Raw genomic sequence first — 27592 nt, 5'->3', positions numbered from 1 at the left:
GATTAGACACCCCCTCCTTCCCACCCCCCAAGTGGATAACTAGGCAAATCTCTTTTTTTTTTTTCTCATGAATGAAAAAAATGTCAAATTTTGGTCACAGCTCTAAGGCAGACGTTACATTTTTCACAAGGATGGAAATGGAGACACCTAACGCTGGGTGTTAAGGAGGTGGGTTCATACGGCTCTCCCAGCACTATGGCCTGGATGATGATCTCTGGGTTCTTGATGTCCTTCTTGCTCTGGACAGTCCTCAGCTACAGCTGGGCTGGGCTGGGCTTCAGTCCTTCCACAGCCTTGGCTTTTGCACACTTGATGGTCTGCTGCAGAACATGGTGCATGGCCGACACAGTATTTTCACAGGTCACCTTGAGACTGTTGAGTTGCTTGTGCATCCATGCCAAGAGCACGGCAGTGAAGAGGTCCCCGGTGCCTATGGAGACTGTGTCCACCTTGCACATCTCCATGAGGATGCTCTGCATCATCACGGTGCCGTCAGGGATCTGGGTCATCTGGCTCCCTGGCATGATCAGGTAGTTAATGCCCCTTGGGGATGACAGGTCTAAGCTGGTGATGACCACTGTGTTGAGGCCCATTAAGTGCAGCACGTCCATCACTCACTGCTAAGTCTTCTTCTTGGCTGTGAATCTTTCTGCCGCTCAGCAACTCAGTCTCAAATTGGTTGGGGGTTATGATGTCTGCAACTGGCATGTCCTTCTCTCTGTAAACCAGAAGAAGGTCCTCAGGGAGGTAGATGGAAACTTCTCTGTTCCACTTGTCTCCCATCACGGGGACGCACATGACCAAGAGCCTGGAGTTCTGCTGCTTCAGCTCCTTCCTGGCGTCCACCACCATGGCCAGGAAGAACTTATCTTTCATGTAACCTGTGAGCACATAGTTATATTTGTTCATGTTGTTCAGCTCCAGCCCGTCATACAGCTCGTGGAGCTCATCTGAGTTCAGCACTTGGCTATTCCAGTGTGAGTAGCCTGTGTGGTTTAAAAACTGGACAGAGTTCACTACATCAATCTTGAACCCCAAAACATGTAGTGGGAGTGTGACTGCCTGATTGCCCATGTAGCCACAGATGACATGGCTCTGAATGGAGAGCACCTGACAGTCTTCCTCCTTGCCAGGTCTGCCTCAGGGGCAGGGCCAGGCAGGGTCATTGTCTCCGCCGCATGCTGGGGCTGTGCTCCACTTGGTTCCAGCTGCACTCAGGCTCTGCTCCGCTGCAGCCCTGCTCAGTGAAGGCACTCTGCTTGAACGATGGGCCACCTCCCTCTTAGGCAAATCTCTTTACATGTATAAACAACAAAAACGGAAGCCTAACACTGAGGGACATGATGGACCCAGGGCAGGCAGCAACTACCCTGACATTGAGGGACAAATATTTTGATCATCAGTGCTTTCTATTGAAAGATTTTCAATCAGAAGGGAGAAATAATGGAAGGAAATTTTCACATATTGAGGTATGGGAACGTCTGGTTTCTGGATTATACATGATTTGACTTAAATTTTATGTTAACCTAAACAGCCTGTTTGTGGTCTATCAAACATACATTGTACGTCTGCTTTAATCATTAAAGAAAAAAGTACATTGACTAGAAGTAAAGAATGTCCACATTAACAATAAAGATTAAATGCCTCTCTTCCTGTGATGCCAATGCTGGTATTCCTTCAGTGATAAGACTGCCTTCCTAGGTGTCAAGGACATACTGACTTGCTGTGTATGTGCTGATCTGTTTATTTTTGAAACCTTGAAAGGATGGTGTCCCTGACTTGTTTGATGTTCTTTGTTCTGACAAGATGTACAACTGTGCTGAAAACCATGCTTCTCCAGAGCAGCTCCTCAGATTAATCTGAGAGGCTGTCTCCCTGACCATAGTCCTTAATTTGGGTCAAATAAAACTCTTTTATTTTCCTATTATAGATTTTTTATTGATTATTTTTGAAGACATCTGTGTGAGAGCTGAAACAAGAAGGCAGACTACTGCCTTGCTCTACCTCACCTGGGCAAAAGCATGTTAGAGATGACTCAAATTTTTTGTTGTCTACCATAAAAGCACCTTGAGTATTAATTCTGGAGTTACAAATAAATTTTAGCTAGTAGACAAATTCACAAATATGGACCCATCGAGTAGTGAGGCTTCACTGTATAGAGATATGGACTTGACACCCAGGAGAAAGAGCTAAAAGAATTAGAAATAGTTGTCTCTGGGAACAGGACACTGGATGGCAAGGAGTGAGTTATGGGACTGTTGCTTTTAATCAAGTATAAATTTTAATTTGTTAACAAATTTAAAATGAATAATTTTTCAAAAATATTTTAAACCACTCCTTCTTCCATGACTTCTTCTCCCGTTCGTCCAGGCTGGTGGAAAATGTAATCCATCATTATTGGGTTTCACTTCCCTGACCTCCAGCATCTCAAGAATATCCTGAGATTATTTTAGAAAAGGCAGAGCTTTCTGGAAGGGCTCTCTGGACTCCAGTCTAACTGGTCTCTAAAAATTTGTCTTCTCTAAGTACTTACTTGAAAGAAATGTCTCTCTTTTTCTGAGCCCAGTTTGAGACTGGGTCTTGCCCTGCGCTTCCAGGGCCACAGTGAATACCTCTCTTGCATTTTTCTGGGAAGAGGATGGTTCTTGGGAAGGGGGCAGGGGCAGATGGCAACCTCAACTTCTCAGTAGGAATTGCAAATGACAGTTGTTTCCAATCCTTGACCACTGGGAAGGGTAAGTTCAAGCTTGCAGTTTCCTGAGTCATGAAGGCAACATTTAGCCTTTTGTTGAGCACTATCTGTGTCCCAGGCACAGTGTCTAGTTCTTTGTATGCATTACGTTACTTAATCCTCACAACCTAAGGGGACATTTTACAGATGAGGAAACTGAAGCTTAGGGAGCTTAAGCAATTTGCTCAAGGTCATCCAGCTACTAAGTGGCAAACTTGGGATTTGAACTTACACCTGGTTAACTCTCAAACCAATGCTCTCAACAGCTCACAATACTATTGGCACACACATGCAGTATTCCTTTTGCAAATTTCAAATTCTACTTAGTTTTGATAGGTTGAATTTCTGGCAGCTTCTGAGAGTTTATTGCCATTTATGAGGACTTTATCTTGGCAGGATGGTTTCCTTAGAGTCCACCAAGGAAGGTGTGCTTTTTGTTGCTTCTCACTTTGTTTAGACTGTTCCTTCCATCTGTACTGCCTTCCCTGACCCTTTCTTTGTGTATAATTCCTAGCCATCCTTTAAGAACTAGCACTGTAGGTGGTGAAGCTGTGGGAAGCACAGGTGGAGGAAGGAGAAATTTTAACCTTGAATGAAGATTGACATTTAAATTTTTACTTGGAACTGGACTATCTCTTACCAAAGTGAGATTTTTTTTTTTAAAAGGACCACTGATGTTGGGAGCACTTTTCATGATCTAAGAGGGTCCAAGTGTTTTATAAAAGTTGCCCTGATTTTCATCCAAGGAGCGAAATATAAATACCTTTTCTCACGTCAACAGGCAGAATGGGAAACAAATAAAATAGTTTTAAAAAATTATGCTGCATGAGTCTTGCTTAGTTATTGTATTAATAATACATATATTTGTACAATACTTAATGTGATTGCAAGCTTTCTACTGTTTGGATAAACATAATTTATTTTAAACCATTAAATCTACTGTTTCAAATTGTCTCCATTTTCCCCCAATTTAAGACTATGCTGGACATCTTGTTAAATTTTTTTTCATGTATGTAAAAATGTAAAGGGTTTTGGTATGATTGTAAATATTTTTTGCCAGAATATTCTCTCTAGAAATATATCAGAGCTCCTCTAAGATTATTATGCATTGTTACTATCACTGTCCTGTATGAAATATTGTGCTTTACTAGGCCCTTGGGATACCTGCCTTTGACACTCAACTGAAACAGCAAGGGACATATGGCAACACTATAATAATGACAATGTATGTGTTTATTATTTTACAGTTTCATTTACCTTAATAAATGAACAGTTTCATGTACCTTTCATATTCAAGGCTTCTCAAACTATACTGTGCAGATAAATCATTTGGGTATCTTTTTTTTTAACATCTTTATTGGGGTATAATTGTTTTATAATGGTGTGTTAGTTTCTGCTTTATAACAAAGTGGATCAGTTATACATATACATATGTTCCCATATCACTTCCTTCTTGCATCTTCCTCCCTCCCACCCTCCCTATCCCACCCCTCTAGGTGGTCACAAACCACCTAGCTGATCTCCCTGTGCTATGCGGCTGCTTCCCACTAGCTATCTATTTTAGGTTTGGTAGTGTATATATGTCCATGCCACTCTCTCACTTTCTCAAAGCTTACCCTGCCCCCTCCCTATATCCTCTATTTGTATCATCTTTAATTTCTTTCATCAGTGTCTTATAATTTTCTGTATACAGGTCTTTTGTCTCCTTAGGTAGGTTTATTCCTAGATATTTTATTCTTTTTGTTGCAGTGGTAAATGGGAGTGTTTTTTTTATTTCACTTTCAGATTTTTCATCATTAGTGTATAGGAATACCAGAGATTTCTGTGTATTAATTTTGTGTCCTGCAACTTTACCAAATTCATTGATTAGCTCTAGTAGTTTTCTGGTAACATCTTTAGTATTCTCTATGTATAGTATCATGTCATCTGCAAACAGTGACAGCTTTACTTCTTCTTTTCCAATTTGGAATCTTTTATTACCTTTTCTTCTCTGATTTCTGTGGCTAGTACTTCTAAAACTGTATTGAATAAGAGTGGTGAGAGTGGGTAACCTTGTCTTGTTCCTGATCTTAGTGGAAATGCTTTCAGTTTTTCACCATTGAGGATGATGTTTGCTGTGGCTTTGTCATATATGGCCTTTATTATGTTGAGGAAAGTTCCCTCTATGCCTACTTTCTGCAGGGTTTTTACCATAAATGGGTGTTGAATTTTGTCAAAAGCTTTCTCTGCATCTATTGAGATGATCATATGGTTTGTCTCTTTCAATTTGTTAATATGGTTTATCACATTGATTGATTTGCATATATTGAAGAATCCTTGCATTTCTGGTATAAACCCCACTTGATCATGGTGTATGATCCTTTTAATGTGCTGTTGGATTCTGTTTGCTAGTATTTTCTTGAGGATTTTTGCATCTATGTTCATCAGTGATATTGGCCTGTAGTTTTCTTTCTTTGTGACATCCGTGTCTAGTTTTGGTATCAAGGTGATGGTGGCCTTGTAGAATGAATTTGGGAGTGTTCCTCCCTCTGCTATATTTTGGAAGAGTTTGAGAAGGATAGGTGTTAGCTATTCTCTAAATGTTTGATAGAATTCGCCTGTGAAGCCATCTGGTCCTGGGCTTTTGTTTGTTGGAAGATTTTTAATCACAGTTTCAATTTTAGTGCTTGTGATTGTTCTGTTCATATTTTCTATTTCTTCTGGATTCAGTGTTGGCACATTGTGCATTTATAAGAATTTGTTCATTTCGTCTGGGTTGTCCATTTTATTGGCATAGACTTGCTTGTAGTAATCTCTCATGATCTTTTCTATTTCTGCAGTGTCTCTTGTTACTTCTCCTTTTTCATTTCTAATTCTATTGATTTGAGTCTTCTCCCTTTTTTTCTTGATGAGTCTGGCGAATGGTTTGTCTATTTTGTTTATCTTCTCAAAGAACCAGCTTTTAGTTTTATTGATCTTTGCTATTGTTTCCTTCATTTCTTTTCCATTTATTTCTGATCTGATTTTTATGATTTCTTTCCTTTTGCTAACTTTGGGTTTTTTTGATTCTTCTTTCTCTAATTGTTTTAGGTGCAAGGTTAGGTTGTTTATTTGAGATGTTTCCTGTTTCTTAAGGTGGGCTTGTATTGCTATAAACTTCCCTCTTAGAACTGTTTTTGCTGCATCCCATAGGTTATGGGTCATCGTGTCTCCATTGTCATTTGTTTCTAGGTATTTTTTGATTTCCTCTTTGATTTCTTCAGTGATCACTTCGTTATTAAGTAGTGTATTGTTTAGCCTCCATGTGTTTGTATTTTTTACAGTTCTTTTCCTGTAATTGATATCTAGTCTTATGGCGATTGTTTTCAGAAAAGATAATTGATACAATTTCAATTTTTTAAAATTTTCCAAGGCTTGATTTGTGACCCAAGATATGATCTATCCTGGAGAATGTTCCATGAGCACTTGAGAAAAATATGTATTCTGTTGTTTTAGGATAGAATGTCCTATAGATATCGATTAAGTCCATCTTGTTTAATGTACCATTTAAAGCTGGTGTTTTCTTATTTATTTTCATTTTGGATCATGTGTCCATTGGTGAAAGTGAGGTGTTAAAGTCCCCTACTATGAATGTGTTACTGTCGATTTCCCCTTTTATGGCTGTTAGTATTTGCCTTATGTATTGAGGTGCTCCTATGTTGGGTGCATAAATATTTACAATTGTTATATCTTCTTCTTGGATCGATCGCTTGATCATTATGTACTGTCGTTCTTTGTCTCTTGTAATAGTCTTTATTTTAAAGTCTACTTTGTCTGATATAAGAATTGCTACTCCAGCTTTCTTTTGGTTTCCATTTGCATGGAATATCTTTTTCCATCCCCTTACTTTCAGTCTGTATGTGTCTCTAGGTCTGAAGTGGGTCTCTTGTAGACAGCAAATATATGGGTCTTGTTTTTGTATCCATTCAGCCAATCTGGGTCTTTTGGTGGGAGCATTTAGTCTATTTACATTTAAGGTAATTATCGATATGTATGTTCCTATTCCCATTTTCTACATTGTTTTGAGTTCGTTATTGTAGATCTTTTCCTTCTCTTGTGTTTCTTGCCTGGAGAAGTTCCTTTAGCATTTGTTGTAAAGGTGGTTTGATGGTGCTGAACTCTCTCAGCTTTTGCTTGTCTGTAAAGGTTTTAATTTCTCCATCAAATCTGAATGAGATCCTTGCTGGGTAGAGTATTCTTGGTTGCAGGTTTTTCTCCTTCCTCAATTTCAGTATGTCCTGCCAGTTCCTTCTGGCTTGCAGAGTTTCTGCTGAGAGATCAGTTATTAACCTTATGGGGATTCCCATGTGTGTTATTTGTTGTTTTTCCCTTGCTGCTTTTAAGATGCTTTCTTTGTATTTAATTTTTGACAGAGTGATTACAATGTGTCTTGGCATATTTCTCCTTGGATTTATCCTGTATGGGACTCTCTGTGCTTCCTGAACTTGATTAACTATTTCTTTTCCCATATTAGGGAAGTTTTCAACTATAATCTCTTCAAATATTTTCTCCGTCCCTTTCTTTTTCTCTTCTTCTTCTGGAACCCTTATAATTCGAATGTTGGTGCATTTAATGTTGTCCCAGAGGTCTCTGAGACTGTCTTCAGTTCTTTTCATTCTTTTTTCTTTATTCTGCTCTGCAGTAGTTATTTCCACTATTTTATCTTCCAGGTCACTTATCCGTTCTTCTGCCACAGTTATTCTGCTATTGATCCCATCTAGAGTATTTTTCATTTCATTTATTGTGTTGTTCATCATTGTTTGTTTCATCTTTAGTTCTTCTAGGTCCTTGTTAAATGTTTCTTGCAATTTGTCTATTCTATTTCCAAGATTTTGGATCCTCTTTACTTTGATTATTCTGAATTCTTTTTCAGGTAGACTGCCTATTTCCTCTTCATTTGTTAGGTCTGGTGTGTTTTTGTCTTGCTCCTTCATCTGCTGTGTTTTTCTGTCTTCTTATTTTGCTTATCTTACTGTGTTTGGGGTTTCCTTTTTGCAGGCTGCACGTTCGTAGTTTCCATTGTTCTTGATATCTGTCCCCAGTGGCTAAGGTTGGTTCAGTGGGTTGTGTAGGCTTCCTGGTGGAGGGGACTAGTGTCTGTGTTCTGGTGGATGAGGCTTGATTTTGTCTTTCTGGTGGGCAGGTCCACGTCTGGGGGTGTGTTTTGAGGTGTCTGTGGACTTATTATGATTTTATGCAGCCTCTCTGCTAATGGGTGGGGTTGTGTTCCTGTTTTGCTAGTTGTTTGGCATAGAGTGTCCAGCACTGTAGCTTGCTGGTCATTGAGTGAAGCTGGGTGCTGGTGTTGAGATGGAGATATCTGGGAGATTTTCACCTTTTGATATTATGTGGAGCTGGGAGGTCTCTTGTTGACCAGTGTCCTGAAGTTGACTCTCCCACCTCAGAGGCACAACACTGACTCTTGGCTGCAGCACCAAGAGCCTTTCATCCACATGGCTCAGAATAAAAGGGAGAAAAAGTAGAGAGAAAGAATTAGTAGAAGTAGGAAGAAAGAACGAAAGAAAGAAAGAAAGGAGGGAAGGAAGGAAGGAAGGAAGAAAGAAAGAAACAAAGAAGAAAAGAAGGAAAGAAGGAAAGAAAGAAAGAAAGAATGGAGGGAGGGAGGGAGGGAGGGATGGTGGGAGGAAGGAAGGAAGGAAGGAAGGAAGGAAGGAAGAAGGGAAGGAAGGAAAAAAGAAAGAATGTAAAATAAAATAAATTAAAATATAATAAGGTTATTAAATTAAAAAATAATTATTAAGAAAAAAAATTAAAAAAAAAAAACCGGACAGATAGAACCTTAGGACAAATGGTGGAAGCAAAACTATACAGACAAAATCTCACACAGAAGCATAAACATACACACTCAGAAAAAGAGGAAAAGGGGAAAAAATCATAAATCTTGCTCTCAAAGTCCATCTCCTCAATTTGGGATGATTCGTTGTCTAAAGGAGGGAAGGAAGGAAAGAAAGAAAGAAGATAAAGTAAAATAAAATAAAGTTATTAAAATTAACTATTAAGAAAAAAATTAAAAAAAAAAACGGACGGATAGAACCCTAGGACAAATGGTGGAAGCAAAGCTATAAAATCTCACACAGAAGCATACACATACACACTCACAAAAAGAGGAAAAGGGGAAAAAATCATAAATCTTGCTTCCAAAGTCCACCTCCTCAATTTGGGATGATTCATTGTCTATTCATGTCTATTCATGTATCCACAGATGCAGGGTACATCAAGTTGATTGTGGAGCTTTAATCCGCTGCTTCTGAGGCTGCTGGGAGAGATTTCCCTTTCTCTTCTTTGTTCTCACAGCTCCCAGGGGCTCAGCTTTGAATTTGGCCCCGCCTCTGCGTGTAGGTCGCTGGAGGGCGTCTGTTTTTTGCTCAGACATGAAGGGGTTACAGGAGCCGCTGATTCGGGGGCTCTGGCTCACTCAGGCCGGGGGGAGGGAGGGGCGCGGATTGCGGATCAAGCCTGCGGCGGCAGAGGCCGGCATGACATTGCACCAGCCCGAGGCCCGCCGTGTGTTCTCCCAGGTAAGTTGTCCCTGGATCCCAGGAACCTGGCAGTGGCTGGTTGCACAGGCTCCCCGGAAGAGGGGTGTGGATAGTGACCTGTGCTCGCACACAGGCCCCTTGGTGGCAGCAGCAGCAGCCTTGGCATCTCCCGCCCGTCTCTGAGGTCCGTGCTTTTTGCCGCGGCTCACGCCCATCTCTGGGGTTCGTGCTTTTAGCCGCGGCTTGCGCCCGTTTCTGGCGTTCCTTTAAGCAGCGCCCTTAATCCCCTCTCCTCGCGCACCAGGAAACAAAGAGGGACGAAAAAGTCTCTTGCCTCTTCGGCAGCTCCAGACCTTTTCCCGGACTCCCTCCCGGCTAGCCGTGGTGCAGGAACCCTTTCAGGCTGTGTTCACGCAGCCAACCCCAGTCCTCTCCCTGCGCTCCGACCAAAGCCCGAGCCTCAGCTCGCAGATCCGCCTGCCCTGGCGGGAGAGCAGACAAGCCTCTCGGGCTGGTGAGTGCCGGTCGGCACTGATCCTCTGTGAGGGAATCTCCCCGCTTTGCCTTCCGCACCCCTGTTGTTGTGCTCTCCTCCGCGGCTCCGAAGTTTCCCCCTCTGCCACCCGCAGTCTCCGCCTGTGAAGGGGCTTCCTAGTGTGTGGAAACTTTTCCTCCTTCACAGCTCCCTCCCACTGGTGCAGGTGCCGTCCCTATTCTTTTGTCTCTGTTTTTTCCTTTTTTCTTTTGCCCTACCCAGGTATGTGGGGAGTTTCTTGCCTTTTGGGAGGCCTGAGGTCTTCTGCCAGCATTCAGTAGGTGTTCTGTAGGAGTTGTTCCACGTGTAGATGTATTTCTGGTGTATCTGTGGGGAGGAAGGTGATCTCCGCGTCTTACTCTTCCGCCATCTTCAGAACACCCCTCCCCCATTTGGGTATCTTGTTAAGATGCAAATTCTGACTCAGTGGGTCTGAGTTGGGGCCTGAGAACCTGCATTCCAGCAAACTCCCAGATGTTGCTGATGCCACTGGTCTCAAAACTACATTGTGAATAACTAGTCTTTGTTTATCTTAATTCCTGTGATAATCTAACAAATAACAAAAACCTCAAGTTAAGTGATTTGTCTTCAGTCCTGACAATGCAGCTTCTTTCAGTCATTCATTTGTTCACTCACTCACTCCTTCAGGCACTGTGGAGACTGAAGCCAGTGAAACCAAACCCCACCTTTGTGGGACTTGTCTTCTAGTGGAGAAGACCGACTATAGGTGAGTAAATAAATAAATACAAATAAAACAATTTCAGGTAATAAAAGTGTTTACAAAGGAAAATAAAGCAGGGCAAGAGATTGACTATTAACAGGGGTCTTCTGGATCTAAAGTTTACTCTCTATACTCGTCGATTAAAGATATGGCCTTCACTATTGCATAACACTTCGTAGGTCATGTTTTGCTATCAAATCTCTTCCCCCAACTTAGTTTTCACAATATCCCTGTGATAAGTTTAGGCAAGGATTCCACATAATCCAGCTGGTGAACCATTCAAACTTCTTGAACTAAAATACAGAGGGAGAGAGACACCCTCCTTAAATAAAAGGTCTTTTGTTTTCATTTGAGTTGACAAAGGAACCTTTGGCCTCTTCTTGCCAATCTCACTCATGGAGGTCGAAGGGGAAGGGAGATGGGAGAGATGACTGATTGTGTGTGTGTGTGTAGGTGTGTGTGTGTGGGTGTGTGCACCACACTCAATCCATTTGTCTTGGAAGACTACATCTAGCTGTTAGGATACTTTGGCTGTAGGCAACATAAACCAATTCTGTCTTAAAAGGGTAAACAAATAAAATTGAAAGATATGGTTAGGTACGTATAGTTCACAGAATCAGGAAAAAGCTCCCATTAGACTTCGGAAAGCACAGAAACCATGGCAGATCATGGATCTAGGGAGTCCCTTTAGGCTTCTCTCTTCAGACGAATGGGCTCCATATAGTTTCAGGCTTTGTGTCTGTTAGGGGTTGAATTGTATCCCGCCAAAATATATGTTGAAGTCCTAGCACCCAATACCTGCAAATGTGATCTTATTGGGAAGTAGGGTCTTTGCAGATGTACTCAAGTTAAGACAAAGTCATACTGGAGTAGTGTGGCCAATCCAATATGTCTGGTCCCCTTATTAGAGGAGAAGTGACAGAGACATGTGGGGAGAAGATGGCCATTGACAATGGAGGTAGAGATTGGAGTGACACATCTAAAACCCAAGGAATGCCAAGGATTGCCAGCAAACACCAGAAGATAGAAGAGGCAAGGATGGATCCTCCCCTACAGATTTCAGAGAGAGCATGGCCCTGTCAACAGCTTGATTTCAAAATTCTACACTGCAGAATTGTGAGACAAAAAATTTCTGTTGTTTTAAGCCATTCAGTTTGTGGTACTTTGTTATGGCAGCCCTAGGAAACAAATACAATGTTTTTCTGCTCCAGGTTCAAACTCCAAGGAGCAAACATCTGAGTAGCCCAGCTTATGTAATGTGCACACTCATGAGATCATATTTGGGGGGGGGCGGTTCTTCAGTGAGTAAATAGATGCTGTTGCCGGCAGTAGGGAGAATGGGTGAGGGCAGCAAAATAAGGATATGTACCTGGTATGAACCCATGTGTGCTGCTGGAGCCTCATGACCTGGGGTGGGGGTGGAGGAGTGATTTAAGAATGTTCAGGCCACTTCCTTGGGTTGGTCCAAACCCTGGTGGTGTTTCTGTGAGTTCTTCCTGATTGGAGCAAATTCAAACCTCTTTACAAATTGAACATTATCACAAGGATCTTGATAACTATACTGAAATTTTCCATTTTTAAAATCACCCACCCACATATGCACCAACCAATAAATAATTTATCTGTTTACCCACCCATCCATCCACTCCTTGACCTACGCACCCTTCTCATCACTGTTAACTGATCTATATGTTTATCCACTCATCTACTCTACCACCTGTTCACCTAACTATCCATAAATGAGCACCTACGTTTGTCAGGCAATATTCTTTTTTTTTTCTTTTTTTCATTTTTTGGTCACACTGCACACCTTGTGGGAGCTTAGTTCCCTGGCCAGGGAGTGAACCCAGGTCCATGGCAGTGAAGGCACTGAGTCTTAACCACTGGACTGCCAGGGAATTCCCCGTTAGGCAATGTTCTTCAGTTTGTTCATTTATTCAGTCATTCATTCAATAAATCAATCAGTATTTGTTGAGTGCCTCCTCCATTTCAGACAATGTTCTAGGTGGTGGAGATAAAGCAATGAATAAGAAGATATGGTCTCTGCCCTCATGGAGTTTGCAATATTGTTGTAAAGGTAGATGTTAAATCAATAACTAGGAAGACAATATGTGAGGCAACTTCTCCTTTTGTCGTAATTCCTTTTCCTCTTGTACCTCTCTCTGTTTAGTGTGTACGGAAAACTTTGATTTTGGAAAATTTACAGAGCATATAGCATAGGCAGATGACTGGATTAGAGAAAAGGAACATCACTTCCTGAGGTGAGTGAGATTGAAGTCCACTAGACTCTAAGCTCCTGGAGGGCAAGAAGAGTGTATATTTTAATTCATCACTTTTTCCCAGGACTTGTCACAGAGAAGGCACCAAACAAATATGTGCTAAATGATAAAAAGTTTGACCCTGAGTTTGACCCTTTGAAATATTTTTTTTTTCTGATTCCGGCACTTTCAAGATCATAGTTTATTTATTACTTCAGATAAAAAGATAGTATACATATTAGGGAATCCCTTAAAATTCAACTCTAGCATTATACAGCATCTATAACTTTTGCACTGAATGTTAACCAAAAAAAGCTCTAAACACCTGAAAGCCCCACTAGTAACATGAACTATGGTAATAAAAAATTTGACATTTAATTTGCTCAATATATAGTATTTACATTACGAAACCAATGGTGATACAATAAACAGTGATAAAGAAATAGTAAAACTAAACTTTACAAAGCAAAGTTTTATATTCTTACAATATGCTAATTATCATAATTGTATATAAAAATTAAAACATAGCAGAGCTTTCTGTTACAGAATTCTTGATTATCTGAGTTGTAGTCATTACTTGCTAACGATTTACATGCAACATTTGCTAGTACTGACATTTGATTTTTTTCCCCCAAGAAAGTGTAAGTAGATATTTATTTAAGAGCAGACATTAATTTACTTGTGGAGTAAATTAGGTAAACAAACTAGTGTTTACCAGTGGGGAGAGGGGCAAGATTGGAGTAGGGATTAAGTACAAACTACTATGTATAAAATAAATAAGCTACCAGGATGTATTATACATCACAAAGAATATAGATAAAACTGTACTCAAGATTCGTACTGGTCACAAGCCTCTTCTCTATAGAAATGATAAAAATAGTAAGACCGAAAAAAATTCCTGACAGGAGATGCATAGGCAAAGAGTACCATGAATGGCACAGCTCAAAAAATCTTGGGACCAATTAGACACACATCTTTTCTCTCTCCTTCAATGATGAGAGGTCTATTTTGCCATCAAATTATAATAACTGCAGCAAGTAAAGGGTACCATCAAATTATAATAACTGCAGCAAGTAAAGGGTACCATCAAACTATAATAACTGTAGCAAGTAAAGGGTACCGGGTATACAACTAATTAAACCTTGCAAAATACTAAGATGGGCAGGGGTGGCCGGAAGAAGGAACAATTTCCATGTAATTCAAACTATATACAGCATAACTAGAATGGGAGCTCATCCCAAACTGGCTATATGAAACAATTGGACTTTTATGATTTAATAGTTAAAATTATAACAAGTGTAATAATACAATAGAGTTACATGGGAAGCAAGAGCCAAGGGGCACTTTATATTATTTACTGTGTATTTCAGTTTAAAAATAATTTTGCTAAGTATACATCTCAACTGAGGTCTATGTATAAAATGTACTAACAGATACAGATATTTACCTTTGGTGACTTAAAGGCCTTTTTGTGACTTCTGTCTGAATTGCAGGCAGAATGCTAGATGTACATGCACATGTGGAAAAACTCAACCTGAGGTAATCCAAAAGATGTGCATGTGAGGAGCCTGGAGGTACTCTGACAGTCAAAGCACACCAGAACCCAAACAGGCAACAGTGAGGATGGCCACAAGGAATGGAATGCCAGTATGGCAGAAAGAGGAAGGCCAGCAGAATCCTGCATACATACACAAAAGAAAAAGCCACCCACCATTTCATAAAACAAAAGCCAATTATAGTGTGGGAAGTGCAAACTGCAGAAAATCAGAAGTCCACAGAAGAAAAACGACTGGCTCCTGTGAGAGAAAGGAGGACGCTTCGTTCTGAGCAGGGTCACTTGGTGAAGGCTGTCATGGTCACCCAGAGCACCTTGTTGGTGCTGGCCTTCAGACACTCCACCTCAGAGACCCTTTGAAATATTTAAGGACAATACTTAAAAAAAATAAAGACAATACTTAAACAAAAAGAAATTAGGGACGACCTTAAGTAATATTTCTACAGATTTCTGTAGCTGTTCTCTCTCCATTGTAGAGATAAAAAAAACCATCCCAGGAAACTGAGAGGAAATATAGACAAAAGAATTCAGAATAGACAATTCAAAGATGATTGCACTTTAAGGACTCCCAAAGAGCAAAAATAAATGCTAGGAAAATCATTCTCAGCATTGTGAAGCTTGGCAGGACTCAGACAAAAAACTTATTTCAGTATATTTTCAACATACGTTATAATGCTTTTTAAAATGCATTTTTCTCGATTCTAAGATGCACATCAGTGGTAGAAGATGTAGAATGGAGAGCCCCACGGGGAACCTCACTCTCTCCTCCTCAAAGGATCACCTGAGTTCTTCCACACTCTTTTTGGGAGAGTTCCTGAATGAAAGCCAAGCTGTTCCTATGTTCCTCTGACAGTCCTTTACTGAGGAGACACCAAAGCGCAATAAGAGGGAATTTTATGGCACCGCTGGTAAGTGGTGCCTTCAGTCCAGCTGCTTGGGACCCAGCTGGGAGAACTTGAGACAGATGGCCACACCAGGGACATTAACAAGTCGAGATTCTGGGTTTGAGAATGTTCCCTCCATCTATTTGCCATTGAGGTGATCAGGTAGCAGTGGGGAGGATGGAAGTGAGAGAACATAGCACATCACACCTGCCAGCTGCTGAGTCTTTGGAAGTCTCTTTATAATTTCATTTATTTATTTTTACTAAAGTATAGTTGATTTACAATATTATGTTAGTTTCAGGTGTACAGCACAGTGATTCAGTTTTTAGAGGTTACACTCCATTTATAGTTATTATAAAATAATGGCTATATTCTTTGTGATGTATAATACATCCTGGTAGCTTATTTATTTTATACATAGTAGTTTGTACTTAATCCCCTACTCCAATCTTGCCCCTCTCCCCACTGGTAAACACTAGTTTGTTCTCTATATCTGTCAGTCTGTTATATTCATCCATTAAAATTTTTTTAGATTCCACATATTAGTGAAAACATACAGTATATTTGTCTTTCTCTGTCTGACATTTTTCACTTAGCATAATACTGTCCAGGTCCATCCATGTTGCTGCAAAGGAATTTTTTTATGGTTGAGTAGTATTCCACTGTGTATTTATACCACATCTTCTTTATGCATCATCTGTTGATGGGCACTTAGGTTGCTTCCATACGTTGGTTATTATAAATAATGCTGCTATGAACATTGGGGTGCATATAACTCTGGAAGTCTATTAGTTAAAATCCCAGAAACACACAAAATGTTATCCATAAGCCACTCTCCAGAAATGATAAACTTGTTAATATTTGGATGTAAGTTTCTTTAGTCATTTTTTTTCTGTCTCTATATAGAAAAATATACAGAAAAATATTTTTGATAATAATAAGGTTCATATATAGAGTTTTATAAACTGCCTCTACCATATAAAGGATTAATGTATAATACATTACGTATTAATGTATTTTTCCCATTAAATATTATTAGTCAATGGATATTTGTTTACTACCTGGCCCTACTATGCTACTTGCCGAGGGACTTTTAAAAACAATAAATTTATTTATTTATTTTTGGCTGCATTGTGTCTTTGTTGCTGTTCATGGGCTTTCTGTAGTTGCGGTGAGTGGGGGCTTCTCTTCAGTGCGGTCCACAGGCTTCTCATGGCGGTGGCTTCTCTTGTTGCGGAGCAGAGGCTCTAGGCGCATGGGCTTCAGTAGATCTGGCATGGAGGCTCAGTAGTTGTGGAGCAGGGGCTGAGCTGCTCCATGGCATGTGGGATCTTCTGGGACCAGGGCTCGAACCCATGTCCCCTGCATTGGCAGTAGGATTCTTTTACACACACACACACACACACACACACACACATATATATATATACACATATATATAATGTATATATATGTATATATATATGTATATTTAGGTCCATATTTTTTTAATTTATTTTTTTATACAGCAGGTTCTTATTAGTCATCAGTTTTATACACATCAGTGTAAACATGTCAATACCAATGTCCCAATTCATCACACCCCCTCCCCCCTCCCCCATGCCGCTTCCCCCTCTTGGTGTCCATATGTTTGTTCTCTACATCTGTGTCTCCATTTCTGCCCTGAAAACTGGTTCATCTGTACCATTTTTCTAGGTTCCACACATATGCATTAATATACGATATTTGTTTTTCTCTTTCTGACTTGCTTCATTCTGTATGACAGCCTCTAGATCCATCCACTTTTCTACAAATGACCCAATTTCATCCCTTTTTTATGGCTGAGTAACACTCCATTGTATATATGTACCACATCTTCTTTATCCATTTGTCTGTCGATGGGCATTTAGGTTGCTTCCATGACCTGGCTGTTATAAACAGTGCTGCAATGAACATTGGGGTACATGTGTCTTTTTGAATTATGGTTTTCTCTGGGTATATGCCCAGTAGTGGGATTGCTGGGTCATATGGTAATTCTATTTTTAGTTTTTTAAGGAAACTTCATACTGTTCTCCATAGTGGCTGTATCAATTTACATTCCCACCAACAGTGCAAGAGGCTTCCCTTATCTCTACACCCTCTCCAGCATTTGCTGTTTGTAGATTTTCCGATGATGCCTATTCTAACTGGTGTGAGGTGATACCTCAATTGTAGTTTTGATTTGCATTTCTCTAATAATTAGTGATGTTGATCAGCTTTTCATGTGCCTCTTGGCCATCTGTATGTCTTCCTTGGTGAAATGTCTATTTAGGTCTTCAGCCCATTTTTGAATTGGGTTGTTTGTTTGTTTAATATTGAGCTACATGAACTGTTTATATATTTTGGAGATTAATCCTTTGTCCATTGATTCATTTGCAAATATTTTCTCCCATTCTGAGGGTTGCCGTTTCATCTTTTTTATGGTTTCCTTTGTTTTGTAAAAGCTTTTAAGTTTCATTAGGTGCCATTTGTTTATTTTTGTGTTTTTATTTCCATTACTCTAGCAGGTGGATCAAAAAAGGTCTTGCTGTGATTTATGTCAAAGAGTGTTCTTCCTATGTTTTCCTCTAAGAGTTTTGCAGTGTCTGGTTTTACATTTAGGTCTCTAATACATTTTGAGTTTATTTTTGTGTATGATGTTAGGGAGTGTTCTAATTTTATCCTTTTACATGTAGCTGTTCAGTTTTCCCAGCACCACTTATTGAAGAGATTGTCTTTTCTCCATTGTATATCCTTGCCTCCTTTGTCATAGATTAATTGACCATAGGTGTGTGGGTTTATCTCTGGGCTTTCTATATGTTCCATCTATTTATGTTTCTGTTTTTGTGCCAGTACCATATTATCTTGGTTACTGTAGCTCTGTAGTATAGTCTGAAGTCAGGGAGTCTAATTCCTCCAGCTCCGTTCTTTTCCCCTCAAGACTGCTTTGGCTATTCAGGGTCTTTTTTGTCTCCATACAAGTTTTAAGATTTTTTGTTCTAGTTCTGTAAAAAATGCCATTGGTAATTTGATAGGGATTGCATTGAATCTGTAGATTGCTTTGGGTAGTATAGTCATTTTCACAATATTGATTCTTCCAATCCAAGAACATGGTATATCTCTCCATCTGTTGGTATCATCTTTAATTTCTTTCATCAGTGTCTTATAGTTTTCTGCATACAGTTGTTTTGTCTCCCTAGGTAGGTTTATTCCTAGGTATTTTATTCTTTTTGTTGCAGTGTAAATGGGAGTGTGTCCTTAATTTCTCTTTCTGATTTTTCATCATTAGTGTATAGGAATGCAAGAGATTTCTGTCCATTAATTTTGTATCCTACTACTTTACCAAATTCATTGATTAGCTCTAATAGTTTCCTGGTGGCATCTTTAGGATTCTCAATGTATGGTATCATGTCATCTGCAAACAGTGACAGTTTTACTTCTTCTTTTCCAATTTGTATTCCTTTTATTTGTTTTTATTCTCTGATTTCCATGGCTAGGACTTCCAAAACTATGTTGAATAATAGTGGTGAGAGTGGACATCCTTGTCTTGTTCCTGATCTTGGAGGAAATGGCTTCAGTTTTTCACTATTGAGAATGATCTTTGCTCTGGGTTTGTAATATATGGCCTTTATTATGTTGAGGTAGGTTCCCTCTATGACCACTTTCTGGAGAGTCTTTATCATAAATGGGTGTTGAATTTTGTCAAAAGCTATTTCTGCTTCTATTGAGATGATCATATGGTTTTTCTTCTTCAATATGTTAATATGGTGTGTCACATTGATTGATTTGAATATATTGAAGAATCCTTGCATCCCTGGGATAAATCCCACTTGATCATGATTCTTTTAATGTTTTGATTCTTTTAATATGTTGTTGGATTCAGTTTGCTAGTATTTTGTTGAGGATTTTTGTATCTATATTCATCAGTGATATTGGTCTGTAATTTTCTTTTTTTGTGGTATCTTTGTCTGGTTTTGGTATCAGGGTGATTGTGGCCTCATTGAATGAGTTTGGGAGTGTTCCTTCCTCTGCAATTTTTTGGAAGAGTTTGAGAAGGATGGGTGTTAGCTCTTCTCTAAATGTTTGATAGAATTCACCTGTGCATCCATCTGGTCCTGGACTTTTGTTTGTTGGAAGACTTTTAATCACAGTTTCAATTTCAGGGCTTGTGATTGGTCTATTCATATTTTCTATTTCTTCTTGTTCAGTCTTTGAAGGTTATACCTTTCTAAGAATTTGTCCATTTCTTCCAGGTTGTCCAATTTATTGGCATAGAGTTGCTTGTAGTAGTCTCTTATGATGCTTTGTATTTCTGCGGTGTCTGTTGTAACCTCTCCTTTTTCATTTCTAATTTTATTGATTTGAGTCCTTTCTCTCTTTTTCTTGATGAGTCTGGCTAATGGTTTATCAATTTTGTTTATCTTCTCAAAGAACCAGCTTTTATTTTTATTGATGTTTGCTATTGTTTTTTTTGTTTCTATTTAATTTATTTCTGCTCTGATATTTATGATTTCTTCCTTCTGGTAACTTTGGATTTTGTTTGTTCTTCTTTCTCTAGTTGTTTTAGGTGTAAGGTTAGATTGTTTATTTGAGGTTTTTCTTGTTTCTTGGTAGAGGTAGGCTTGTATAGCTATAAACTTCCCTCTTAGAACTGCTTTTGCTGCATCCCATATGTTTTGGATTGTCATGTTTTCATTGTCATTTGTTTCTAGGTATTTTTTGATTTCCTCTTTGATTTCTTCAATGATCTCTTGGTTATTTAGTAATGTATTGTTTAGCCTCCATGTGTTTGTGTTTTTTACAACTTATCCCCTGTAATTGATTTCTAATATCATAGCCTTGTGGTCAGAAGAGATGCTTGATATGATTTCAATTTTCTTAAATTTACTGAGGCTTGATTTGTGACCCAAGATGTGATCTAGCCTGGAGAATGTTCCATGCGCACTTGAAAAGAAGATGCAATCTGCTGTTTTCAGATGGAATGTTCTATATATATATCAATTAAATGTCTCTGGTCTATTGTGTTTAAAGCTTGTGTTTCCTTATTAATTTTCTGCTTGGATCATCTGTCCATTGGTATAAGTTGGGGGTGTTAAAGTCCCCCAGTATTATTGTGTTACTGTCAATTTCCTCTTTTATAGCTGTTAGCAGTTGCCTTATGTATTGAGGTGTTCCTATGTTGAGTGCTTATATATTTATAATTGTTATATCTTCTTCTTGGATTGATCTCTTCATCATTATGTAGTGTTCTTCCTTGTCTCTTGTAACATTCTTTATTTTAAAGTCTATTTTATCTGATATGAGTATTGCTACTGCAGCTTTCTTTTGATTTCCATTTGCATGGCATATCTTTTTCCATCCCCTCACTTTCAGTCTGTATGTGTCCCTAGATCTGAAGTGGGACTCTTGTAGACAGCATATATATGGGTCTTGTTTTTGTATCCATTCAGCAAGTCTGTGTCTTTTGGTGGGAGCATTTAATCCATTTAAGTTTAAGGTAATTATCAATATGTATGTTCCTATGACCATTTTCTTAATTGTTATGGTTTTTTTTTTTTTTCCCAGTACACGGGCCTCTCACTGTTGTGGCCTCTTCTATTGTGGAGCACAGGCTCCAGACGCGCAGGCTCAGTGGCCATTGCTCACAGGCCTAGCCGCTCCGTGGCATGTGGGATCTTCCCGGACCGGGGCATGAACATGTGTCCCCTGCATCGGCAGGCAGACTCTCAACCACTGCACCACCAGGGAAGCCCTATGGGTTTGTTTATGTAGGTCCTTTTCTTCTCTTGTTTTTCCCACTTAGAGAAGTTCCTTTAGCATTTGTTGTAGAGCTGGTTTTGTGGTGCTGAATTCTCTTAGCTTTTGCTTGTCTGTAAAGCTTTTGATTTCCCCATAGAATCTGAATGAGATCCTTGCCGGGTAGAGTGATCTTGGTTGTAGGTTCTTCCTTTTCATCACTTTAAGTATATCATGCCACTCCCTTCTGGCTTGTAGAGTTTCTGCTGAGAAATCAGCTCTTAACCTTATGGGAGTTCCCTTGTATGTTATTTGTCATTTTTCCCTTGCTGCTTTCAATAATTGTTCTTTGTCTTTAATTTTTGCCAATTTGATTACTATGTGTCTTGGCATGTTTCTCCTTGGGTTTATGCTGTATGGGAGTCGCTGTGCTTCCTGGACTTGGGTGGCTATTTCCTTTCCCATGTTAGGGAAGTTTTCAAGTATACTCTGTTCAAATATTTTCTCTGGCCCTTTCTCTCTCTCTTCTCCTTCTGGGACCCCTATAATGTGAACGTTGTTGCATTTAATGTTGTCCCAGAGGTCTCTTAGGCTGTCTTCATTTCTTCTGTAAAGGTTTTAATTTCTCCATCAAATCTGAATGAGATCCTTGCTGGGTAGAGTAGTCTTGGCTGCAGGTTTTTCTCCTTCATCACTTTCAGTATGTCCTGCCACTCCCTCCTGGCTTGTAGGGTTTCTGCTGAGAGATCAGCTGTTAACCTTATGGGGATTCCCTTATGTGTTATTTGTTGTTTTTCCCTTGCTGCTTTTAATATGCTTTCTTTGTATTTAATTTTTGACAGTTTGATTAATATGTGTCTTGGCGTATTTCTCCTTGTATTTATCCTGTATGGGACTCTCTGTGCTTCCTGGACTTGATTAACTATTTCCTTTCCCATATTAGGGAAGTTTTCAACTATAATCTCTTCAAATATTTTCTCAGTCCCTTTCTTTTTCTCTTCTTCTTCTGGAACCCCTATAATTCGAATGTTGGTGTGTTTAATGTTGTCCCAGAGGTCTCTGAGACTGTCCTCAGTTCTTTTCATTCTTTTTTCTTTATTCTGCTCTGCAGTAGTTATTTCCACTATTTTATCTTCCAGGTCACTTATCCGTTCTTCTGCCTCAGTTATTCTGCTATTGATCCCATCTAGAGTACTTTTAATTTCATTTATTGTGTTGTTCTTCGTTGCTTGTTTCATCTTTAGTTCTTCTAGGTCCTTGTTAACTGATTCTTGCATTTTGTCCATTCTATTGTCCATTCTATCACCAAGATTTCGGATCAACCTTACTATCATTATTCTGAATTCTTTTTCAGGTAGACTGCCTATTTCCTCTTCATTTGTTAGGTCTGGTGCATTTTTATCTTGCTCCTTTATCTGCTGTGTGTTTTTCTGTCTTCTCATTTTGCTTATCTTACTGTGTTTGGGGTCTCCTTTTTGCAGGCTGCAGGTTCGTAGTTCCTCCTGTTTTTGATGTCTGTCTCCAGTGGCTAAGGTTGGTTCAGTGGGTTGTGTAGGCTTCCTGGTGGAGGGGACTAGTGCCTGTGTTGTGGTGGATGAGGCTGGATCTTGTCTCTCTAGTGGGCAGGTTCACGTCTGGTGGTGTGTTTTGGGGTGTCTGTGGCCTTATTATGATTTTAGGCAGCCTCTCTGCTAATGGGTGGGGTTGTGTTCCTGTTTTGCTAGTTGTTTGGCATAGGTTTTCCAGCACTGTGGCTTGCTGGTCGTTGAGTGAAGCTGGGTGCTGGTGTTAGGATGGAGGTCTCTGGGAGATTTTCGCCGTTTGATATTATGTGGAACTGGGAGGTCTCTTGTTGACCAGTGTCCTGAAGTTGGCTCTCCTACCTCAGAGGCAGAGCCCTGCCTCCTGGCTGGAGCACCAAGAGCTTTTCATCCACACGGCTCAGGATAAAAGGGAGAAAAAGTAGAGGGAATTAGTAGAAGTATGAGGAAAGAAGGAAGGAAAGGAGGGTAGGAAGGAAGGAAGAAAGAAAGAAAGAAGCAAAGAAGGAAAGAAGGCAAGAAGGAAAGAAAGGAGGGAGGGAGGGAGGGAGGAAGGAAGGAAGGAGGGAAAGAAGGAAAAAAGACAGAAAGAAAGAAGATACAGTAAAAATAAAATAAAGTATAATAAAGTTATTGAATTAAAAAATTCTTATTTAGAAAAAAAAAAAAAAGGGACGGATAGAACCTTAGGACAAATGTTGGAAGCAAAGCTATACTGACAAAATCTTACACAGAAGCATACACATACACCCTCACTAAAAGAGTTAAATGGGGAAAAATCATAAATCTTGCTGTCAGAGACCACCTCCTCAATTTGGGATGATTCGTTGTCTAAAGGAGGGAAGGAAGGAAGGAAGGAAAGAAAGAAAGAAAGAAAGAACGAAGGTAAAGTATAATAACGTTATTAAAATTAATTATTAAGAAAAAAATTAAAAAAAAAAAGGATGGATAAAACCCTAGGACAAATGGTGGAAGCAAGACTATACAGACATGATCTCACACAGAAGCATACACATACACATTCACAAAAAGAGGAATAGGGAGAAAAATCATAGATCTTGCTCCCAAAGTCCACCTCCTTAATTTGGGATGATTGGTTGTCTATTCAGGTATTCCACAGATGCAGGGTATATCAAGTTGATTGTGGAGCTTTAATCCGCTGCTTCTGAGGCTGCTGGGAGAGATTTCCCTTTCTCTTCTTTGTTCTCACAGCTCCCAGGGCTCAGCTTTGGATTTGGCCCTGCCACTGCGTGTAGGTCGCTGGAGGGCGTCTGTTTTTTGCTCAGACAGGGCGGGGTTAAAAGAGCCGCTGATTCGGGGGCTCTGGCGCACTCAGGCCGGCGGGGAGGGAGGGGCACGAAGTGCGGGGCGGGCCTGCGGCGGCAAAGGCCGGCGTGACTTTGCACCAGCCTGAGGCGCGCTGTGCGTTCTCCCGGGGAAGTTGTCCCTGGATCCCGGGAACCTGGCAGTGGTGGGCTGCACAGGCTCCGCGGAAGAGGGGTGTGGAGAGTGACCTGTGCTCGCACACAGGCCCCTTGGTGGCGGCAGCCGCAGCCTTAACGTCTCCCGCCCGCCTCTGGGGTCCGCGCTTTCAGCCGCGGCTCGCGCCCGTCTCTGGGGTTCGCGCTTTTAGCCGCGGCTCGCGCCCGTCTCTGGAGTTCCTTTAAGCAGCGTTCTTAAACCCCTCTCCTCACGCCCCAGGAAACAAAGAGGGAAGGAAAAGTCTCTTGCCTCTTCGGCAGGTGCAGACTTTTCCCTGACTCCCTCCCGGCTAGCTGTGGTGCACTAACCCCTTCAGGCTATGTTCAAGCCGCCAACCCCAGTCCTCTCCCTGCGCTCCGTCCGAAACAGAAACCCGAGCCTCAGAGCCTCAGCTCGCAGCCCCGCCCGCCCCGGCGGGTGAGCAGACAAGCCTCTCGGGCTGGTGAGTACCGGTCGGCACCGACCCTCTGTGCGGGGAATCTCCCCGCTTTGCCCTCCACACCCGTTGCTGTGCACTCCTCCGCGGCTTCGAAGCTCCCCCCTCCGCCTCCTGCAGTCTCCGCCCGCGAGGGGGCTTCCTAGTGTGTGGAAACTTTTCCTCCTTCACAGCTCCTTCCCACTGGTGCAGGTGCCGTCCCTATTCTTTTGTCTCTGTTTTTTCTTTTTTTCTTTTGCCCTACCCAGGTACGTGGGGAGTTTCTTGCCTTTTGGGAGGTCTGAGGTCTTCTGCCAGCCTTCAGTAGGTGTTCTGTAGGAGTTGTTCCAGGTGTAGATGGATTTCTGGTGTATCTGTGGGGAGGAAGGTGATCTCCGCGTCTTACTCTTCCGCCATCTTCCGCCCTCCCGTCGTCTTCATTTCTTTTCATTCTTTTTTCTTTAGTCTGTTCCACAGTAGTAAATTCCACCATTCTGTCTTCCAGGTCACTTATCCGTCCTTCTGCCTCAGTTATTCTGCTATTGATTCCTTCTAGTGTAGTTTTCATTTCAGTTATTGTATTGTTCATCTCTGTTTGTTCTTTAATTCTTCTAGGTCTTTGTTAAACATTTCTTGCATCTTCTCGATCTTTGCCTCCATTCTTTTTCTGAGGCCCTGGATCATCTTCACTATCATTATTCTGAATTCTTTTTTGGAAGGTTGCCTATCTCCACTTCATTTAGTTGTTTTTCTGGGGTTTTATCTTGTTCCTTCATCCAATATATAGCCCTCTGCCTTTTCATCTTGTCTGTCTTTCTGTGAATGTGGTTTCTGTTCCACAGGCTGCAGGATTGTAGTTCTTCTTGCTTCTGGTGTCTGCCCTCTGGTGGATGAGGCTATCTAAGAGGCTTGATGGGAGGGACTGGTGGTGGGTAGAACTGACTGTTGCTCTGGTGGGCAGAGCTCAGTAAAACTTTAATCCACTTGACTGTTGATGGGTGGGACTGGGTTCCTGCCCTGTTGGTTGTTTGGCCTGAGGCAACCCAACACTGGAGCCTACCTGGGCTCTTTGGTGGGGCTAATGACAGACTCTGGGAGGGCTCATGCCAAGGAGTACTTCCCAGAACTTCTGCTTCCAGTGTCCTTGTCCCCACGGTGAACACCTCTGCAGGAGAACCTCCAACACTAGCAGGTAGGTCTGTTTCAGTCTCCCCTGGGGTTACTGCTCCTTCCCTTGGGTCCTGATACGCACACTACTTTGTGTGTGCCCTCCAAGAGTGGAGTCTCTGTTTCCCCCAGTCTTGTCAAAGTCCTTCAATCAAATCCTGCTAGGCTTCAAAGTCTGATTCTCTAGGAATTCCTCCTCCCGTTGCCGGACCCCCAGGTTGGGAAGCCTGACATGGGGCTCAGAACCTTCACTCCAGTAGGTGGACTTCTGTGGTATAAGTGTTCGCCAGTCTGTGAGTCACCCACCTACCAGTTATGGGAGTTGATTTTACTGTGATTGCGCCCCTCCTACCATCTCATTGTGGCTTCTCCTTTTTCTTTGGATGTGGGGTATCTTTTCTGGTGAGTTCCAGTGTCTTCCTGTCGATGATCGTTCAGAAGTTAGTTGTGATTCTGGTGTTCTCACAAGAGGGAGTGAGAGCACATCCTTCTACTCTGCCATCTTGAACCAATCAGCAGGAGTATTCTTAACCACTGCACCACCAGGGACATCCCTTGCTGAGGGATTTTAAAGATGTATTAATTAGAGTTTCTAGCACCAAGGAGATTACAATTAGGCTAATAAGAAGACATAAAATACGTATAGTAATAAAATAGCTAAATAATATGACAGCATTAGAAGAGTCCACACATTACAGTTTGGGGAAGATTGTTTGTTGATGGGGATATAGAATCAGAAGATTTGAAATTATCTCAATAATATTGTTCACTAAATGAATTTGCCACACAATCATTTTCAGTCTCCTCATCTATAAAACGGGAATAAGGATAAAAACAGTACTAACTACTCTGAGAGGTTGTTTTGGGATAAAATAACAACAATAACTTTAGTAATAGTAATAGAAGGCACTTATACAGATATTACCATGTGCTGAGTACTATTCTAAGAATTTAACATACATTAGCCAACCAAACATCATGGCAGCCTTAAGTAAAGAACTATAATTATCCCCATTTTATAGATGAGGAAATGGAAGCACAAAGAAGCTGAATAACTGGCCCAACATCATACAGTTTAGAAGGGGCAAAGTGGGCTTTGAACCCAGGCAGTTTAGCTTTGTGTTGACTATGTATCGGAAAGAGGCTTTGCAACTGGAAAATGCTTTATAAATGGGATTATAAATTTTACTGTAAATAAAAGTTCTAAATGAGAGGCCCTTGGCTGTTAGAACTGTGGGTTTCTTTTTATTTTTTGACCACATTGCATGGCTTGTGGGATCTCAGTTCCCCGAACTCAGGCTGTGGCAGCGAAAGCCTGGAATCCTAATGACTAGGCTACCAGGGAACTCTCAGAACTGTGGGTTTCAATGTAGGAGGTTTCCCTGGTGGCACAGTGGTTAAGGATCTGCCTGTCAATGCAGGGGACATGGGTTTGAGCCCTGGTCCGGGAAGATCCCACATGCCGCAGAGCAACGAATCCCATGCACCACAATTACTGAGCCTGCGCTCTAGAGTCCGTGAGCCACAACTACTGAAGCCCGTGTGCCACAACTACTGAAACCCATGCACCTAGAGCCTGTGCTCCACAACAAGAGAAGCCACTGCAATGAGAAGCCCGCGCACTGCAACAGAGTAGCCCCTGCTCTCAACAACTAGAGAAACCTGCATGCAGCAATAAAGACCAACACAGCCAAAAATTTAAAAAATGAATAAATAACTAAATTTTTTTAAAAAAAGAGGGATTGGGGAAGGCTTCTGGAAGGCATGGCCCTTTGAAATGGGAGCAATGTCTCTGTTTTGAAATCAGCTGCTGTCTGTATCTTTCACTAGTCTCAAGAGTGAAATCAGGAAGTGAAGAGACCATCTGAAACTAGCTCAAGGACAAAAGGAGTATGTTGGTCATAACTGAGATGTCGAGAGGCATGGCTGGACCTGGGATTTCATCAGAGCCCTGTCTCTTTCTCACCTTGTCTTGGCTCTGTTTTCTTCTGCAATGGTGTTTTTCTCAGGCTGACTCAACTTGGTGAAAAGGATGACCTTCACTATGCCCAT

General features: G+C 40.9%; 1 pseudogene; it reads right to left on the bottom strand.

Moving 5' to 3' along the window:
• Positions 1-83: 83 nt before the first annotated feature.
• On the bottom strand, positions 84-27592 carry LOC115861544 (pyridoxal kinase pseudogene; annotated as a pseudogene).

Source organism: Globicephala melas, chromosome 15 (assembly GCF_963455315.2).
Source record: "Globicephala melas chromosome 15, mGloMel1.2, whole genome shotgun sequence".
NCBI classification, from domain to species: Eukaryota; Metazoa; Chordata; class Mammalia; order Artiodactyla; family Delphinidae; genus Globicephala; species Globicephala melas.
The sequence above is the reverse complement of the archived record's forward strand: the minus strand, read 5'-3'. Positions and strand labels throughout refer to the sequence as shown.